Below are 20,209 nucleotides of genomic sequence, written 5' to 3' on the forward strand. Positions count from 1 at the left end.
GGTGGGTAGGGCAGGGGAGAATAATAGGGGGAAAATGAGGACTACTGTAACTGAACAGCTTAAAAAAAGAATTAATAGCAAGTAAATAAAAAAGTAGAACCCCTCCAAATAAAATAAAATAAAATAAAATAAAATAAAATAAAAATATCTAAAGGCATACTATCATGATGGCATTATTTTAAAAAGATTTAACAGCCCTGACCAGGTGGGTTTGGTTGGAGTGTCGTCCTATACACCAAGAGGTTGCAGTTTTGATTCCCAGTCAGGACACATACCTAGGTTGCGGATTTGATCATTTGATCCCTGGTCGGGGTGCATAGGGGACGCAACCTGTGTCTCTCTCACACCGATGCTTCTCTCTCTCTCTCTCTTGCTCTCCTCCAGCCCCCTTCCTCTCTTTCTAAAATCAATAAAACATATCCTCAGGTGAAGAGTTTTTTAAAAAGGTTTAACATAATTAATATATTACTAAGCATATGGCAGCATGCTAAATACAGGCAATGGGTAAAAGGGTGTTCATTATACTATTTCTGGGTGAGTTTTTCTGTATGTTTAAAATTTCTATATTAAAACTTTAAAATATCACCCCCCGCCAAAAACTGTGAGCTACCACTATTATACTGGAAGAAAAAAATGTGACATCTAATATTAGCTAGTGGTTAGTGGCAATATAAACTGGTAGGTGCTCTAAAGAATACTTTGACAATATGGTTAAATACTTAGACCCAATTGAATCATTTCAAAGAAAACACTCTACGAAAAAAATAGAGAAAAAAATTTATAAAGAGATGTCACAGCAGTACAATTTAGAATTGCAAACCCAAAATAAAAACAAACTGGCAATTACCCAAATCCAAAATAACCAAAAAGTATCTAAACATTGGTTATTATGTATCCATTAAAAATGACAACTACAGCCCTAGCTGGCATAGCTCAGTGGATTGAGCACGGGCTGTGAACCAAAGTGTCACAGGTTCGATTCCCAGTCAGGGTACATGCCTGGGTTGCAGGCCATGACCCCCAGCAACCACACATTGACGTTTCTCTGTCTATCTCCCTCTCTTCTCTAAAAATAAATAAATAAAATCTTAAAAAAAAAAGTCTTCATGGTAAAATTTTTAAAAAGATATTAGCATTAAAAAAAAGGTAACTATATAGACAAGTGGAAAGGTGCATGAATATATTGCCAAATGAAATAAGTCTATAAAAAAACTATATAAATTAAACTTGTAAAGGTTATATGTATATGATAATGACTAGGAAGTTATGTATATATATGTGATATTTAAATATAATTTTAAAAATTTCACGAGGACACATGTTCTCAGAGAAAATATGAACAATGAAAATAAAGAATCAGGAAAAACTTACTGATTCTTACTTTCTTACTTGTGCGTAGGCACAAGTAAGAAAAAGCACCTCAGGACTACTGTTGACCATGATCTGAATGAGAATTCACAATTTGAATACAGTCCTATTGTCGATAAAAGGTCAACTATCATTAAAAGGACAGAAAAAAAGAGTACCATTGACTTATATTGTACATAATCTTCCTCAATTTTTACCTTTAGTCAGATGTTTTAAAAAGATATGAAAAAACTGAAACGGTTCAGAGAAAAATTAAGACATAAAAAATAGGATGGAAAAAAGGTGATTTTGAGAAAAAGGGTGAAAGAAAATGTAGAACAACATGACTATTATTACTGATATCCATGGACAGGCTTTTGAATAGAGACCCTAAAAAGCTGATCTATCTCAATGCTCATAGATGACTAAGAGGCTAATAAAAACCCTCAGTTTGTTGTCATGGTTTCTGTTGTTTTATTTTTGGTGTTGATTTTTTCCTAAGAGGGATTTCTTGACTGATGAAAAGTTACTGGCATAGGCAAATGAGGGAAGCTGGGTGTGCTATATCATCAACCATCTGTTTTTCCTCAAGTAGTCTACTTATCCACAATCCTGATCACAGAATCTCCCTAAAGCTTGAATTGGTTGTTCAAAGCTTGAATCAGTTATCCACCATTTCAAAATTCTACAGTGCTGTCTTGCTCCCACACACCACCTACTCAGAACTATTCAAATGTCCCAGATCTGCCATTTAGGGCCCCAAGAAACTACTCTGGATTTCTCTCCCCACAACCCTTCAACATACCAGCAAACCTCACTTCTCACTATTTCATTTCCTAAATATTCCTTATACTTTCCTATGTCCATCATTCCCTTTGGTTCTTCCCTCCTTGTTGCAATCTTACCCTTCCTTTTATTTAGTAAATTTTATTTTTTTAAATCCTCATTCAAGGATATGTTTTTATTGATTTTAGAGAGAAAGGGAGGGAAAGACAGAGGAGAGAGACAGAGACAGAGACAGAGAGAAACTTCAACGTGACAGAGAAACATTACCTGGTTTACCTTTTGTATACACCTTGACCACAAATCGAACCTACAACCTTTTTGTGTACGGGATGTTCCAACCAACTGAACTACCTGGCCAGGGCCTATTTACTACATTTTAATTTAATATCCCTTTATCATGTCATCTGTTATTAATTGAATTGTGTTCCCACAAAAGATATATTGATATAAATCCTAATCCCCCAGCACCACAGAACGTGACCTGATTTGGAAGTAGTGTCACTGCAGATGTACTGTTTTTGCCCTATATAATGCACACCCATGTTTCTGTGCACATTATACACAGGATTATTATACCCATAGTATGTAATCATTATACCATGTATAATGAGCATCCTTATTTTTCCCCTCAAAAATTTAGGCAAAAAAAACCACACACAACTGTATTATACACAGCAAAATATGGTAAATAGTGAAGAGGAGGTCATACTGGAGTTGGGTAAGCCCTTACTCCAATATGACTGGTATTCCTACAAGAAGAGGGAAGTTTGGAGACATATAGGGAAAACGCCATGTGACAACAGAGGCAGAGAGTAAAGTGATACAGCTGCAGACCAAGAAACACTGATGGAAGCTAGGAAGAGGCAAGGAAGGATTCTACTCCAAGTCTCAGAGGGAACATGACCCTGCTGAAATCCTGAATTCAGGTTCTAGCTTCAAGAACTGCCAGAGATTAATTTCATTTTATTTTGTCTTTTTCCATCACCATTTATCCCCTCTGTACTCCCTCTTCCCCCACATAAATTTTTGTTTTAAGTCATCCAGTTTGTAACCACACCTAGGAAGGTAATACACCACCTTTTCCATGAAGCCTGCCCTGATCCTCAAGTTGAAGTGTTCTCTCTCTTCTGAATTCCCATAGCACTTACCATCTCATTTAAACCATGGTTTCCCTTCTTTTTATTTATGTTCACATCACTTCCCCAGATGAATGAGTTTACTGAGAGGCAGAAACTAATTACTCATCAACTGTATACATCTTTCAATGCTGGTAGGCAGTCAACATATACTGACTATACTAATTAAATTCTTCACACTTATTCTAATCTCAATGTGTCTGAATGAATCATCTTTTCATTCACTGAAGAGTAACACAACCTAAAAGAACTCAAATGCTCATTTTCTTTAGGAAGTATTCCTAGATTCAACTTTAATTACATTAGTTCTATCAATATATTTCACATTGATATATGCATGCATGTGTATGCACAGACTGTTGTTAACTAATATCCATAATGAGAATGTTTAACAAATTCATTATGTAAGGTATACTAAGCTGTCTCTATTGAGTCTAGTCAGATGATGGTTTACCTATCTTCCCACTTTCACTGATTATTTGGTATTAACCACAGTGTCTGTGAATTTCTCCAAATGTATGAATTTTTTTAAGTCTGTATTTTATTGAAGAAACAACCTTACTTCCATATAACATTTAAAATTATGGAAAGGGACTTAATCTAATGAGTAATTTCCCTCAGTAAAAATCCAAAACAGGAATTTGATTCACAAATTTGCAACTATTTCTTCCTGTGAGAGACAGCTGCTGTCTGATCTTTAGAATATGTACATAAACAATACTATGGAACTAATAATCAGTTCTATATTCAATGGTTCAGTATCAGTAAAGGAGCTGTTTAATAAGAACTTTTGTTGTCTTCTTGTGTGTGTGGGGTGGGTGTGAGGGTGGGGGGAATTTGCATCTGCTTAATGCTAAATATAAACCTAAATACCTATTTGAAGTATAAATGCTCTCTGAATTTGAGAATCATTAACTGACATTGTTTTTTCCCAGCTTTATTGAAATATAATAAACATAAGTTGTATACATTAATTAAGGTGTACAAGATAGATACATGTATATATTGAAAAATATATAACAAATGCAACAATAAGGTTAGTTAGCACATCTATCACCTCACATAATTACTTTTTGTGTGTGCTGAGAACATTTAAGATACACTCTCTTAACAACTTTCAACTGTTTAATATAGTATTGTTAGCTCTAGTCACTATGTTGTACATTACGTCCCCAGAACTTATTCACCTTATAACTGGAAGTTTGTGCCCTTTGACCAACACCTCCCCATTTTCCACACCTCCCAGCTCCCAGTAACCACCATTCTACTGTTTCTATGAGTTCAGCTTTTTAACTGACATACTTAACATTAATTGATCATCAATAGTCTATACAATTCTTCACAAGTTAAAGATGACGTTGGTTCTGATTTTTTGCTTTATAGGGTTTATATAAAATATAGTTTATCACCAAATTCTAGGGCTGCATTACTCCCTCTAACAAAGTCCTAGTAGTCCCTTTATGTACATATTTATATATCTCTACTCATTTATTAATTAACTCAGCAAATGTTTATTGAGCTCATAAGCATCCACCTTGCCTTTTTAGAATAAGATGAGACACAAAAAGATTAAATTTTTAAAAATAAATAAATGTACAAGATAACACACTAGGCAGACATTAGGGCCACAAGGAGGGAGGAGCAGACACAAGCCCAGCCCTCACGGAGCACTCAATCTAGTGAGGAGTGGGCGAGCAAACTCATTCCATATCTCTCCTTTCTTCCCATGCTGTTCCTTACACTTCATGGCCAAGCTTACTTTCCTAATATACAGCTTTAATTATGTTACCACATGGCTAAAAACTATTGAGGACTCCTCATTACTTAGTCAATTAAGTCCACACTTCCTAGCTTGAAACCTAAAGGGATTCAAAGCCTTTCATTATTCAGTCGTATAGCACCCAGAAACTAAGACGACAAGCTTTGGACTGCCTGTACTCAAGTTCTTTCTCCACCTATTGGTAGCTCTATTCTGCCCTTGCTGGTGTGGCTCAGTGGACTGAACATCAGCCTGTGAACCAAGGGGTCACCAGTTCAATTCTCAGTCAGGCTACATGCCTGGGTTGCAGGCCAGGTCCCTGGTGGGGGATGCATGAGAGGCAACCACACATCGATGTTTCTCATCGATGTTTCTCTCCCTCTCTTCCCCTCTGTCTAAAAATGAATAAAAACTTTTTTTAAATTGTTAGCTCTGTGCCTCAGTCTCTTTATTTGTAAAAAAAAAAAAATAAAAATAAAAGTAGTGTCTATCTCACAGGGTAATTGTGTGGTTTAAATGAAATACTACTATAAAAATGCTTGGCACATTATCTGGCAAATAGTATGCAAGTAAAAATGTGGCCTTCTACTATTATTACTGCTGCTATTGTTCAATCTCAATTTCTAGCCTTAACTCTTAACAGCAGCCCTGTTATAACGTTGTTCTCCAGCCAAACTGGACTCTCTACTCTTTCCTAAACATCCGTCTCTACAATCATACCTTCACTCAGCCTGCAAAATCCTGCCTCATCTCCAAGTGTTATGATCCTAACCATTCTTGGCAGCCCCACTCAAAGACTACCTCTTCCAGGTACCATCCTATGATGTCCCAGATCCATCACACTTTACACAGAATCCACATGACGCTTAAACCCTGGCTAGACTCATCCTCACATCCTACAGAGTCCTGACCAAATGTACATGGTAGGGCTCAATAAAGTTTTGACAAATGAATGAATTCCTATATTTCCTACCTCTCATCCAACTGCTCTCTTGGAAAACAGCTCTACGTCATAAGTAAAGAGACCTCTTCTGTAGTATTTCATAAAGCTGACCAGCTAATTTTCTTCTATTACTAATGTGGTAATTTCTAATGTAGTACCCAGCACATAGTAGATGCCTAAATACTCAGTGATTTGTACTAAATTTCACCTCATCTTTTAATTTCAATTATTTTATTCATTATGATCAAGTATGAGTCAGCCTTAGAAACAGGTTTTAGTTTTTTCCTGCCCACAAACTCATCTGTCAAATTTCTGTCCTGACCCTATCCCCATATGTCATTTATTGGTTTAGGAGAGATAATATTTACAACCTCAGTAAGAACCAGAATTCAAATGCCTACAGGGTGATAAAAGTAAATGTGCAAATCAAGTGAGTATGAGGATCATGAAGGAAACCAGGAAATACATATCCACCTACAAGCTTCAGCTTTTATAGTATTGCTATCAGAGAATGTGGGCTTGGTGTTGAAAGATCTTTTAATTTTTCAAGATGTTAGAAACTCTGAAATTTATATAAACTTTTAAGACACTAAAAATACTGTATGAGCCCTAGCTGGTGTGGCTCAGTGGACTGAGCGCTAGCCTACAAACCAAAAGGTCCTGGGTTCGATTCCTGATTCCCTGGTCAGGGTTGCAGGCCAGGTCCCCAGTTGGGAGCTGTGAGAGGCAACCAGTCAATATACCTCTCACACATCAATGTTTCTCTCCCTTTCTTTCCCCTTCCTTCCCCTCTCTCTAAAAATAAATAAGTAAAATCTTAAAAAATATATTGTATGAGCCAAACAAAAGGTATCTGCACATCAAATCCAAACACAGGCTGCCAGTTTGCATCCACTGCTGAAGTTCTCTATAAAATAAGTGTTAGGGTGGGAGGAGTTCCATCTCAGCCGACAGTCTAAGGAAGCACCTAAAACCAAGACAACCTGGAAGCATCTCCTGCAACCCTTAGCCTAGCTCTCAACCATTCTGTATTGTCCTGAAAACCAAACTAATTCTACAATTGTGTTGAGCATATCAAGCCTCTCCTCTGTGCTTACTGCTAGGAATCAGATATAAACAATAATGCTAAATAACAGATAACATTGTTGAGCAATTTCTAGGTGCCACACTGTCCTAGATATATGAACTAACTCACTTAATCTTCACGACAACCCTATGAGTTAAATACTATTATCCTAGTTTAAAGATCAGGAAACTGAGGCAACTTGACCAAGGTCACAAATTAGCAAGCAGTGGAGCTAGGATTAGGACCTCAGAGTCCACCAAAAGAACTCACAATTTGAAAACAAAAGCCATTCAATAAATGGTGCTGGGATAATTAATTGTACATAGGGAAAAAATATGAAACCAGACCATATCTGAAACCACACACAAGAGTCTATTCCAGATGGATTAGTGATCTAAACATCAAAGACAAGTCAGTATGGATTCAAGAAGATAGTATAAAGAATAACCTCAAAATCTTGACAGGGGGATACACCAATAAACTTGACTTTATTAAAATTCAGAGTTTCTTTTTAACAAAAGACAACTTAAAAAGATTTAAAAGATTAACAACAAAATGGAAAATGGTATCTTTAATATATATAACCAACAAAGGATTAACAATCAGAAAATATAAAGAAATCTTTTGAAAAACACAACCCAAAATAGAAAAATGGCAAAACAAGCCCCAGTATGGTCTAAGCTGTAAAAATCTGGTATTACCATAGTCGCCACACAGCAGAACTGAGAACAGCAGACCTTGGTGTCTCTGACAGATATAAAATATTCAGGGGTCTATGTCATGCTGCTGGTACAGAGAGCACGCGGGACCTGGCCAGAAGGACAGAGGACAGAGCCAAAACGGTTATTCTCCATAATATAGAAACTAGAATGCTAAACAGAAGTTGAACACCCAACATTAGGACACACACAGATCAGGGACTAGCAAATATCTTTGTTAAGGGCCACATAGTAAATATTTTCAGCTTTGTAAGCTACATATTCTGTCACAACACTCAACTCTGCCATTGGTAGTGTGACAGCAGCCAAAGACAATATGTTAATGAGTAAGTGTGCTAGTGTTCCAATAAAACTTTACATAAATAGGTGGCAGGCCAGATTTGACCTATGGGCCATAGCTTGTGGACCCCTGCCACAGACAGCTGTGATTTCCCTACACTCTAGGAATATTTCCCCTATATTTCCCTGACTTTTATGTCTCCTGACACCTCTAATTTCCTGAAGCAAAAACTACACATTCAACAGTTTTGCAATGGTTTCCAAAAGTCAATTACTCTGACAAAAAACATCTTCTCCCTTATTATCTGCGACAATTCTCACCTCATTTTCCTTTCATCTATTTAACCTCTTTGACAGCCACCATTACAAACTAGAAATCTAAAACATTCTCTCACCATTTACAATATCAATTATCAACACCTGCAAATTCTAATGTTGTTCAATGCTCCAAGTCTCTGCCTTAGTTCAAGTCCTCATTACTTCTTCCCTGCTCTCCAGTTCACCCTCCTACTAAACATTCATTTGTCTCCTAAAAATTAAATCTCATCTACAGCCCCCTCTTCGAAGACCTTGAAAATGCCTCCTATCAGCTAAGGATTCAGTCCAAACTCCTTAGTAAGGTCCTTCACAACCATATTCTAATCAGCCTTCCCTGTCTCATTCTTCATTCTTCCTTCTCCTCCCTCCCTCCTCTCTCTCTCTCTCTCCCTCTCTCTCTCTCTCTCTCTCTCACACACACACACACACACACACACACTCTCTGGCCACATTCAATCACATTCCCTAAAAATGCATGAGTCTGCTGGAATACTTTTCTCTCCAACTTTCCATCTAGCAAACTCTTTCACATTTCATGGCATCCTTTCACAAAACTTTCCCTGGTTCCTAGAGCAGACACATGCCCACTTCTGTGTCCATACAACCATTGATTAACTCTCCTCTGGTATTTACCATTGTTTACATGTCTGCTTCTCTCATGGGACAAAATATCCAAAGTGAAAAGACACTGCCCTAAAGTCCTTTGAATCCTCAAAGCTTACCATAATGCTTGACATGCAGTTGACATCTAGCACACAGTAAATGTATGTTGAATGGAAGAAATACTTTGTGGTAGGGGTAGGGTTTCTTAATCTGGGTTTCATAGACAGGAGGCCACAGACAGAATTCAGGGGTGAGGGACCCATGAACTTGACTAAGAAAATAAATTCTGCCCTGGCTGGTGTGGCTCAGTGGGTTGGGTGCCATCCCACAAACTGGAGGGTCGCTGGTTCAATTCCCAGTCAGGGCACATGCCTGGGTTGCTGGGTCCCCAGCTGACGGGTGTGCCAGAGGCAACAGATCAATATTTCTCTTTCACACATAAATGTTTCTCTCCCTCTCTTCCTCCCTTCCTCTCTCTCTAAAAATAAATAAATAAAATATTTAAACATACACAAAAAAAGAAAATAAATTCTGTCTCTCTCTTGCTCGCTCTAAAATCAATAAAAAATAACTACTGCCCTGGCTGGCATAGCTCAGTGGATTGAGCACGGGCTGCGAACCAAAGCATTGCAGGTTCAATTCCCAGTCAGGGCACATGCCTGGGTTGCAGGCCACGGCCCCCAGCAACCGCACATCGATGCTTCTCTCTCTCTTTCTCCCTCCCTTCCCTCTCTAAAAATAAATAAATAAAATCTTTAAAAAAATAACTACTATATTTCAATATAATTGGTTTTCTTTGTGATTAAATGTATTCTGTTTTATGTTATTAAAAATACATAAGCTTCACTAGATGTTAGCAGGGCCCATGGCACAAAGTTGGGCCTTCCTGAGTTACAAAGACCTGGAACAAATGAATCATGTTGCTTTATATACATACGGTATACATATACATATTGAATATATATCGAAAATCTTATTGTTATGAACATCCTCATAACATTTTTGTTGAAAGTTCTTTTTGGCCCTGGCAGGGTAGCTCAGTTGATTAGGTTGTGGGTGATGAGGGCAAATACAAGAATCAACTAATGAATTCATTAATAAGTGGAACAAATTTATGTTTCTCTTCCCCCTCTCTAAAATCAGTAAATTAAAAAATCAAGTCCTTTTTGATTGTCCGGGAGCCCTAGAACTCTATCATGACTGATTTGCAGTTTTCCCTCAGAACTCTCCCACAGCCCATTTGAACTTTCAATTCTCTCTAACTGAAGTTTGATCATGATAGAGATCCTGGGTGTCTACCACTACCCACTTTTTAAAAAAGGCTTTTTATGTGCCTTTGCTGTATAATAAACACCTACAATGAAGGAGCATTTCTTAAAACTCTAAAAAGTTAGAGTCAAAAGGTTCCTGAAGATAACTTCTTTCCACAAATGGAAGTCGGCTGGAAATTATCAAATAGCTGGTTACCTATACTTTTTGTATCCCCCTCAGCCTCTGAACTGACAAACTTACTAACAGAAACAAAATAAATAGTTCTTTGACATAAGCTGCTATGTCTGACTTCTTAACATTTTTCTGCCTGCTAGCAAATTCTTCTAAGGCAGTGTGTTGAATGAGGCAGCGGATCTGAGTGCCAGTAGCCCCCCTGACACTAACTTTTAAGATCTTGAGAAGTCAACGTCACCTTTCTATATATGTCTCAGATAAAAATCACCTGAACTTGCTACAGGATCTCTAAGACCTTTGTATTTTCTACACACTCACTCCTTCACTATTCTTGCTGGATTCAATAGTGCCTTTCTGATGACCTCCCAGGTGACCCTGCTCTTAAAACAGTGGGCTGTCCCCTTCCTGGGAAGACACGTTGGGTCACCGCCCACAAACAGCCCGGTCCCTCCTTTTAAAGACACACACAAACTCCCTAAGTGGATGGAGACGAGACTCGCTCTTTCTTTTTGCCAACCAGTTCCATTCTCTTGCACCCGTTTTGCTGGCCAGTTCCTGCACCCAAACCTCAGTCCCTCTTTTTTCTCTTATCAATCCCTTCCCTTTTTATGTTGCTCCCCCAATAAAGGAATGGAGGATCCTGGGGGCACTTATGAGTTATACGGTCTTACAATTCAGCCCCGCGACTCTGATGACTGCCCCAATCTGATACCCAAAGAGCCCCCATTTCTAAGCAACCCCTTCCTCTCCGCCCAAAGAACTGCCACAGTCCTGACAGCCTGAGCTCGGGCCCCACGCTCCTCCGGAGTCTACCGGCTCTGGGGTCCTGAACACTGCCCATAGTCTAACCCAGCTCCAGGTCTTGCCACGCCAAGCTTCACGGACCCCGACCCTGGTTCCGTTTGGACCAATGTCCCTTGTCTGCGACCTGGCCACGACCTCACGTCCAGCTCCGCCAGTTCCTCCGGCCTGAAGTGCCACCCGGTGCAGACCCCGGCCCGCCCTGCACTCTCCTCAGCGCCTGACCGCGCGTCCGGCACCCTCTCCAAACCCGGCCGAGCCCTAGCTCCCTCCAGCGCCCCCGCCCGCAGGCCCGGGGTCCGCTCCCCAACATGGCGACGGGGACACGAGCACGGCGGGCAGGCGGGCGGGGCGGCTCCGGGCTGGGCCCGTACAGGGGCCGTGCTCTACGGTCGGCCGGCGCCATTTTTCCGCGCCGGGCCCGGGCAGTGCCTCCTTCCAGCCGAGCCAGCCGGGCCGGGACCGCGGGCGGCCGGCGGGCCCACCCCTTACGGGCTCGCGTCGCCGTCACCTCACCTGAGCGCGGCCCCAGCCCTCCCGGGCGGGCCTCGGAGCACCGGCCCGGGCCGTGCGTGCCCGCGGCCCTCCGTGAGTTCGTGCGTCCGTTCTCGCGTGCACCCGTCTGTCCGGCCGTCGGCGCCCGGCTGCCAGCAGCCCGACCCGGCAGGGCCTCAGGGAGCGGGCGGGGAGGGGGATGGGCCGGACCGGGCCGGGGAGGGAGGGGGAGGGAGGGAGAGAGGGAGGGAGTGCGGGAGGGGCGGAGCAGACCAGGGTGGGTGGGGTCTGGTCACGTGACCAAACGTCTCAAAGTGCGCGAGGCGGAGCGCGCACCCGCTCACTTGGGTGTAGAGCTTGGTACTGCGACCCAGTGGATCCGTCTGTCTCCTGGCGCTGAAATATGTCAATGGCTCCTGTCCCCAGCTCAGAGTCACTGCACAGCCCTGTGGGAGGCTTCTGACTGAGTGTTCTTGGGCAACTCAGTTCTTCACGCCTCAGTTTACCCATCTGAACTATGGGGATAATAGTGCTTGCAAAAAGAAAATGAGCGACGGCATGAAAAACACTTGGTACAGCATCTGACACATACTGTGTAATAACTTTAATGGTGATAAATACAACCTTTAGCCTTTATTATCATTTGCCTATAAGTCTCTCTACATTTTCCCATCACCATTACTCCAGAGAGCTCAGCAGGTGCCTTCCCCTCTCCTCAAATGCAAGGGGGCCTCCTCAGCACTGGATTTGATGTCTGACTACAGACCTGGATTCAGATCTGGCTTTCACCCTTGATAGCTTTGTGTTTTTCTTTGCCTCTGAACCTCAGCTTCATCATCTGTTAAATTCAGTTTAAGAGTCTGTTACCACAAAAGCATCACAGAAGACAGAAGATGAGCAGGTGGATTGTAAAGTTATTGCGAATCTCAGGCATACTGCTTTCATCTAAGAAAAGGAGTCAGGACTTCTTTCATTCCACAGTTATTTATTTAACACACTCTGTACGCTAGGACTGGTGCCCAAACTGTCCAGGGCCATTTCACATCCTCTCTGGTACCTCTCCAATCTATTCTCTACCCTGCTGTGCGAGTAATGTTTCTAAGTCAGAAATCGGATTATGCCCCTTACCTATTTAAAACTATTTGATGGTTCCACATCGCTCTTAAGATAAAGGCCAAATAGATGTCTTACTGCTACTCTTTCCACAACTCCAGACATATCTCAGGGCCCTCTTCGCCTCTCTCTGGACTGCAACTACAGTGACCTCCTTCACATATTGTACTTCTCCCCTTTTCAGGACCCTTAACACATGCTGATCCCTCCCGCCTAAAATACTCTTCCTTCCTCCTCCCCCCTTTAAATAACTCTTTACCCTCAGATCCCAGCTCCAACATTGCTACCCCAAGGGTACCTTCTCTGACCACTCCCCAGACAGGTTCTTTTACTTGTTCTCAGTAGGATGTGCTAGGTTATTTATTCCCCATCTTTACTACTAGATTGTGGGCTCCATAAGGGGGGAGATTATCCATTTTGTTTACTACTGGTCTCAGCACACAGCACAGTGCCTGCACAAGAGGAGGTGCTCAGTTAATATGTGCTATGTGTATGAATCCTGGGCATTGAGCTAGGTGCTGGGCTTGAGGGCAGAGAAAAATAGAGAGAACCAGAAGGGGACACCTTAGACCTTTGAGCCTGTGAAGCTAATACCAAAAGGATTTACAAGAAGAGCCTGGAAAAAAATTTTAAGCGTTTTCTTTTAACTTTTAAAAAGTGAGGTGTAATTTACATAGAGCAAAATGCAAACATCTTAAGTGTATGCCTAATAAATTTTTACCTATGTTCCTATGTTACCACCATCCAGACCAAGTTACAGATAAACCCAAAAAATTTCCTTTGTTCCCCTGCCATATTGTCCCTCCCAGTCAATACTTGCTCCCCCAGAGGTAACCACTATTTTGACTTCTAGCACCACAGACCAATTTAGACAATTATTGAACTTCATATAATCATATAAGCATATACTCTTTTGTGTTAGCCTGGAAATCAACCATACCTAAAGACTGACTTTTTGGATAATGGTACAATTAATGATTTACTTGATTAATTAATTAACATGAAAAACTAAATGAGAAACTCTGGTTATTTCATCCTGGCAGAGACAAGGTCCTGCCAGAAGTCAGCCCAGAAGCTGAAATGATATACATATACTACATATACCTCTAAGTCTTACAAAAATTTCTAGAGGTAAGAAAGCTCTGAAAGGTTCTAAGCAGCAAAAATCTAATCTAAAAATGGGCAAAGGTCTTGAATACACATTTCTTCAAAGAAGACATACAGAAGACCAGTAAGCTCATGAAAAGATATTCAATGGCACTAGTTATTAGGACAATGAAAATCAAACCCACAATGAGACCACTTCACACCCATTGGGGTGGCTATTACTAAAGAAACAGAAAACAAAAAAAAATTACAGGTGTTGGTGAGGCTATGGAGAAATCAGAACACTTTCACATTGCTGATGGGACTGTAAATGGTGCAGCAGCTGTGGAAAGAAAGTTTGACGGTTTCACACAAAGTTAATCATAGAATAACCATCTGATTGATCCAGCAATTCCATTTCTGGATATGTACCCCCAAAAAGTAGAAGCAGGGACTTGAATCGATATTTGTACATCCCTGTTCATAGCAGCATTATTCACTGTAGCCAAAAGTTAGAAGCAACCTATAGCAAAATGAGCTATTTACATACAATGGAATATTATTCAGCCTTACCAAGGAAGGAAATTTTGGCACATGCTACAACATGGATAAATCTTGAAGGCATTAAGCCACAAAAGGGCAAATATTATATGATTCCTCTGATGTAAGTTTCCTAGAGTAGTCAAATTCATAAGACAGAAAGTAGAATAGTGACTACCAAAGGTTGGAGGGAGGAGGGAATAGAGTTACTATTTAATAGGTACAGAGTTTCTTGGGGAAGATGAAAAAATTCAGTCCAGAAGGTATCCAGCCATGTAATATGAAAAATAGAGGCATTTATTGAAGAAGATAACAAGAAACACTGTACATAAGATAATGATACCTCAGTCCCCTTCAAAGTAGGCACTTTGAGACCTCACACAGTTCTCCCAATCGCCATCAGTTGCCCCGTTGTATTTTCCTGAATCACATTGAGGGTCTGAAATCTCTTTCCTTTCAAAGGTAGTTTAGTATTGGGAAAAAGCAGAAGTCTCAGGGCGCCAAAATTTGGGCTGTAGGAGGGCTAAGTCACCTGGGTGATTTGATGTTTTGCCAAAAAACTGCATGAGACTTGATGGGTGAGTGGGCATGTTGTCGTGATGAAGCCGCCAATCACCAGTTGCCCATAGCTGTGGCCTTCTGTATCATCCAAGTAGTTTCCATGGAGGAATGTTCAAGCTCGACACAAAATTAGATGCAGGCCTTGCTCTACTTGCTCAGTTATTTTGAATGCCACAGCCACACAGTACACATGCTCACTCAACAGCATCTACCACTCCCACTGACAAGTACAGTGAAGTCGTCGTTGTTCACATATATATGTTCCAGCCCGTTCTCCTTGGCTGCCAGGCTACGGCGATGTTGCACAAACCATTCTCGTTATATTAATGATGGCTAGACTTTTTCCAGACAGACCTCATATATAAATCAGAACCTGAGCCACTATCCTTTTTTTTTTTAACCTGTTTTCCATGTCCTTATGCTGAAGGTCATAGGTTTTTCTGGGATTAGGAAGGATGCAGGGAGCTACGAGACAGGGGCCCACTTGGGTACCTACATATCCAATAGGTGAAAATAGCAGGAGTATAGGCAACATAAATATTTGTTGCCCACAGGAAGGCAGCAAAGGAACAGAAAGAGGCCAGGGACTGGCCCCATGGTTAGCAGAGTAATTAACAAGGTTGGGCTCTGGAGCCAAAATACCCAAGTTTGTATTCTAGCTCTGCCATGTATCAGTTATATGACCTTGGGCAAATCTAACCTTGTTAGACTGATGAGAAAACTGGGATCAAACAGATATAAAAGCTTGTCTGACAGAGTTCAAAGTATTTGAACTTAAGTATGAGCAGGGACTCATACTCTTTTATTTTGTTTGTTTTTAATCCTTACATGTTTTTTATTTTGTTTTGTGTCCATGATAGACTGCAAATTCCCCAAAGAATGTATATTTTTGTAATATTGTCACTTGTAACATAACAACTTTTTTGTGCTTCAGTTGCCTCATCTGTAAAGTGGAGATAGTAAGGGCACCTTACAGATGAGGATTAGAGGATTAAATGAATTAGTAGAGGATTAAGTGAATTAGTACTTATAATGTTTAGCAGAATGCCTAGCACTTAGGAAGCCTCAATAAGCAGCACATTAAGAGGCCCTGAAAGAGGTTATCAGGTTGCTTCACAGGATGTTGTGAGCAAGAAAAGAAGTGTTTAAAGCCCTGGCTGGTGTAGCTCAGTGGATTGAGTGCGGGCTGCGAACCAAAGTGTCTCAGGTTCAATTCCCAGTCAGGGTACATGCCTGGGTTGCAGGCCATGACCCCCAGCAACCGCACATTGATGTTTCTCTCATTCTCTCTATCTCCCTCCCTTCCCTCTCTAAAAATAAATAAATAAAATCTTAAAAAAAGAAAAGAAAAGAAGTGTTTAAGACATCTAGGATTGTACTGGATACAGATTTGGGTAAAGAAAAAGCTAATCAATTGTTCTTTGATGTGAACAATTTGGTTAACATGTATTGACCTTCTGCTTTTATATGTTTGTGCAGGTGGGCTTAAACTTTGCAGTGATAAGATTGATGGTAAATACTTAAACCATGTCTTTAAGAAGAACATCAAGTATGAGAAAAAAAAGAACAAAACCATCTACAGAGCATCAACATTCTATTTTCTGTGGGTTTCATCACAACAATGCCAAATGACAGGTTATCACGTTCAGTTGGACAAGCTGTTTTGCAGGAGGACATCATATCTAAATGGGTGCCATAGACATTATAATTTATATATTTGTTGTGACAATTTACCAGTAGTTGGCAGTAAAGTGTCTTTTTATTAGAAAATCAGTCTACAGTTGTACCACCCTGAATGCACCCAATCTAATCTGATCTCAGAAACTAAGCATGGTCGGGCCTGGTTAGTATTTGGATGGGAGAAAATCAGCTCAACAATTTTAAGACAATAGGACAGTGATTTGCAACTGGTGTTCCACAAGAATTTTTAAAACATGCAATACCTGACTATTTAGTCAGAGGCACTGACCTCTTTTCCCTTAGATTGTCAGATTTAAAAAATGACAACAGCCCTGGCTGGTATGTCTCAGTGGATTGAGCGCTGGCTTGTGAACTGAAGGGTTACCAGTTCAATTCCCAGTCAGGGCATGTGCCTGGGTTTTGGGCCAAGGCCCTAGTTGGGGGCACGTGAGAGGCAACTGATTGATGTAACTCACACGTTGATGTTTCTCTCCCTTTCTTTCTCCCTCTCTTCCCCTTTCTCTAAAAACATAGAAATTTTTCTTTAAAATACTCCCTCAAAGGAAGTATATTTAAAAAATGACAATAGCCCATACAACAGTAGCTGTCCACTGTAAATGAATCAAAATTATACCTATTTTTTCTTGTCAGATTGGCAATATATATATATTTTTTGGTGTGCTGCAGAATTTTAGTAATTAGTTTGTGTGCCATGAGATGAAAAAGGTTGAAAATTACTACAATAAGAAATAGAAGAAGGGTCACTTCTACTTTGAAGAAAGCTTTATTTATGGGCAGCAATGGTTTGCTTTTAGGGAAGAAATTGAAAAACAGAAATAGAGTGATATTAACACAACTGAAAAAAAATTAAAGAGTATTGAGAAGTGACCAAAAAACAAACAAAAAACCCCCCATGAGATATACATTCTTAACATTTAAAAGCCTGTTTTCAAAAACATTCTGAAATTTTAAAACCTTTTTATTAGAATATAACATAAAAATTCACAAATCATAAGTGCATAAAGCCCAATGAATTTTCACAAAGTGAATCTAAACAACAACTCCCAAATAAAAAAATAGGACATTACCAACCCACAAAAGCACCTCATACCCCCTTTCTAGTTATTTACCTACTCATGCCCCTGAGGGTAAACCAGTATGCTGACCTCTAACTCCACAGATTAGGCTTGCCAGGTATTATACTTTATATAAATAGAATCTTGAATCTGGCTTCTTTTGCTCAATTTTATGCTTTTGTAATTCATTTATATTGTCACAAATAGTTGTGGTTTGTTCCTTTTCATTGCTTCATATCATTTCATTTTTTGAATATATCATAATTTATCCATTCTACTGATAATGAGCATTACAATTTCCACTCTAGGTCTATTTTTAATAGTACTACTGTGAATATTCTTGTACATGTCTTTAATGAATGTGTACAATTTTCTGCTGAATACATACCTAAGACTAAGATTGCTGGGTCATAGAGTTTGCATGTGTTCTGCTGTAGCTGATATTGCCAAATGCTATGTCTTTTTTTTTTTTAAGAAAAACACAGCTTTATAGAGTTATAATTCACATACCATACAATTCACTTATTTAAAGTATACAATTCAATGTTTTTTAGTATGGTCACGGTAGGTGCAACCATCACCAGTCAATTTTTTAGAACATTTTCATCACCTCAGAAAGAAACCCTGTGCCCCTTACATGTTGCCCTCCTTCCAATTTCCCTCCCCCCACTTTCCTATTCCTAAGCAACTACTAATTTACTTTCTGTCATTATAGATTTGCCTATTCTGGATATTCCATATAAATATATCTGGCTTCTTTCATTTAGTATGCTTTCATTTAGTGTTCATCCATGTTGTAACGTGTCAAAATTTCATTTGTTTTTATGGCTGAATAATATTCATTATATGAATATACCACATTTTGTTTATCCCATTCATCCACTGATAAACATTTGTGTTGTTTGCACCTTTTGGCTTTTGTGAATAGTCCTACTATTCATGTACAGTTCTTGTTTGAACACCTGTTTTCAATTGTTTGGGGTATGTATCTGGAAATGGGATTGCTGGGTCCTATGGTGATTCTATGTTTATCTTATCAAAGAAATGCCAAACTGTTTTCCACAGTGGCTGCACCATTTTACATTCCCCCTAGCAATGTATGAGGGTTCCAAGTTCTCCATACCCTTGCCAATACTTTCTTAAAAGTGATTTTAAAAAATTATTATAGCCAACCTATAAATAATGTAGAGTGGTATCTTATTGTGTTTTTGATCTGTATTTCCCTGGTGACTTCTTATATTGATTGAGAATTTCGTCATAGACTTGTTGACCATTTGATATCTTCTTTGGAGATATATCTATTCAAGTCCTTTCTTTGCCCATCTTTTAATTGGGTTTTTAAAATGTGAGATGTTTATGTATTCTGGGTACTAAACCCTTATCAGATATGTGATTGCAAATATTTTCTCAGCATGGTGGGGGTTGTCTTCTCACTTTCTTGAGGTTCTATGATGCATAAAAGCTTTTAATTGTGATGCAGTCCAATTTATTTTTTATTTTGTTACTTGTGCTTTTGGTCTTACAGCTAAAATAGCCATTGCCAAAGTTAAGGTTGTAAATATTTACCTGTATGTTTCTCAGAGTTTTATAGTTTTAGATCTTATATTTATATTTAGGTCTTTGATCCATTGTGAGTTACTTTTTATGATGTGAAGGGTCAAATTTCATCCCTGTGTATGTGGTCTATCCAGTTGTGGCAACACCATTTGTTGAAGAGACTATTCTTTCTCCATTGAATAATCTTGGCACTCTTGTCAAAAATCAATTGACCATAGACATATGGGTTTATTTCTGGACTCTCAATTCTATTCCATTGATATGTTTATCCTTATGCCAGTACCACAATGTTTTTATTACTATAACCCTGTAGTTAATTTAGAAATCAGGAAGCTTCATCTTTTAACCAAGATTTGAAGGAAATACCAAAATATCCAGTTTAAAAAGCAAGATGTTATATCTTGGAGCTAATTTGAAGCCAGAGAGAGTATCACCATAAAAACTGTTTAAATTTCCAAGCATCTCTTCTGTTCATAGTCAGCAAAAATTCAGTTCTCAATATGAGGTGAATTTTATGTTTTTTTTTTAATGGTAGCTTGAGATAGTACAGTCTAACTAAAGTAAAAATGATTAAGAATATAAAGTCTAGGAGAGCAAGACCTTCTCTGTCTTGTTTACTGGTATTCCCTTTGTCTAAAATGACATTCTCACATCTCACATCTAATTTTTTTCTTTCAATCTTACTCACCCTCATCACTTCCTTGGGGAGGCCTTTTCTGGTCCCACCCCACCCCTGACTTAGATGAACTCTGCTGTTATACATTTTCATAGCATCCCTCATAGAGCTTTCTGTGATGGCAATTACTCTAATTATCTGTGTCCTATTTCTTTAGTGTTTCATTCCCCCTGTAGATTGCAAACCCATAAAAAAATTCTTGTTCAGTGCTGAATCTCCAGT

General features: G+C 39.5%; 1 protein-coding gene across 9 annotated transcripts in view; it reads right to left on the reverse strand.

Annotated features, from left to right (window-relative positions):
* Positions 1 to 11,835, reverse strand: part of NCOA6 (nuclear receptor coactivator 6) — an 88,186-nt gene extending 76,351 nt beyond the window's left edge. For 8 of the 9 annotated variants that reach the window (XM_036009739.1, XM_036009738.1, XM_036009743.1 and 5 more), the window contains exon 1: positions 11,720 to 11,835. The gene's annotated coding sequence lies outside the window, so the exon portion shown is untranslated. The remainder of the gene's footprint in view (positions 1 to 11,719) is intronic. The other variant, XM_028523916.2, reaches the window with a different exon arrangement.
* Between the last annotated feature and the right edge of the window lie 8,374 nt (positions 11,836 to 20,209).

The sequence above is a fragment of the Phyllostomus discolor genome, chromosome 9 (genome assembly GCF_004126475.2).
Source record: "Phyllostomus discolor isolate MPI-MPIP mPhyDis1 chromosome 9, mPhyDis1.pri.v3, whole genome shotgun sequence".
NCBI classification, from domain to species: Eukaryota; Metazoa; Chordata; class Mammalia; order Chiroptera; family Phyllostomidae; genus Phyllostomus; species Phyllostomus discolor.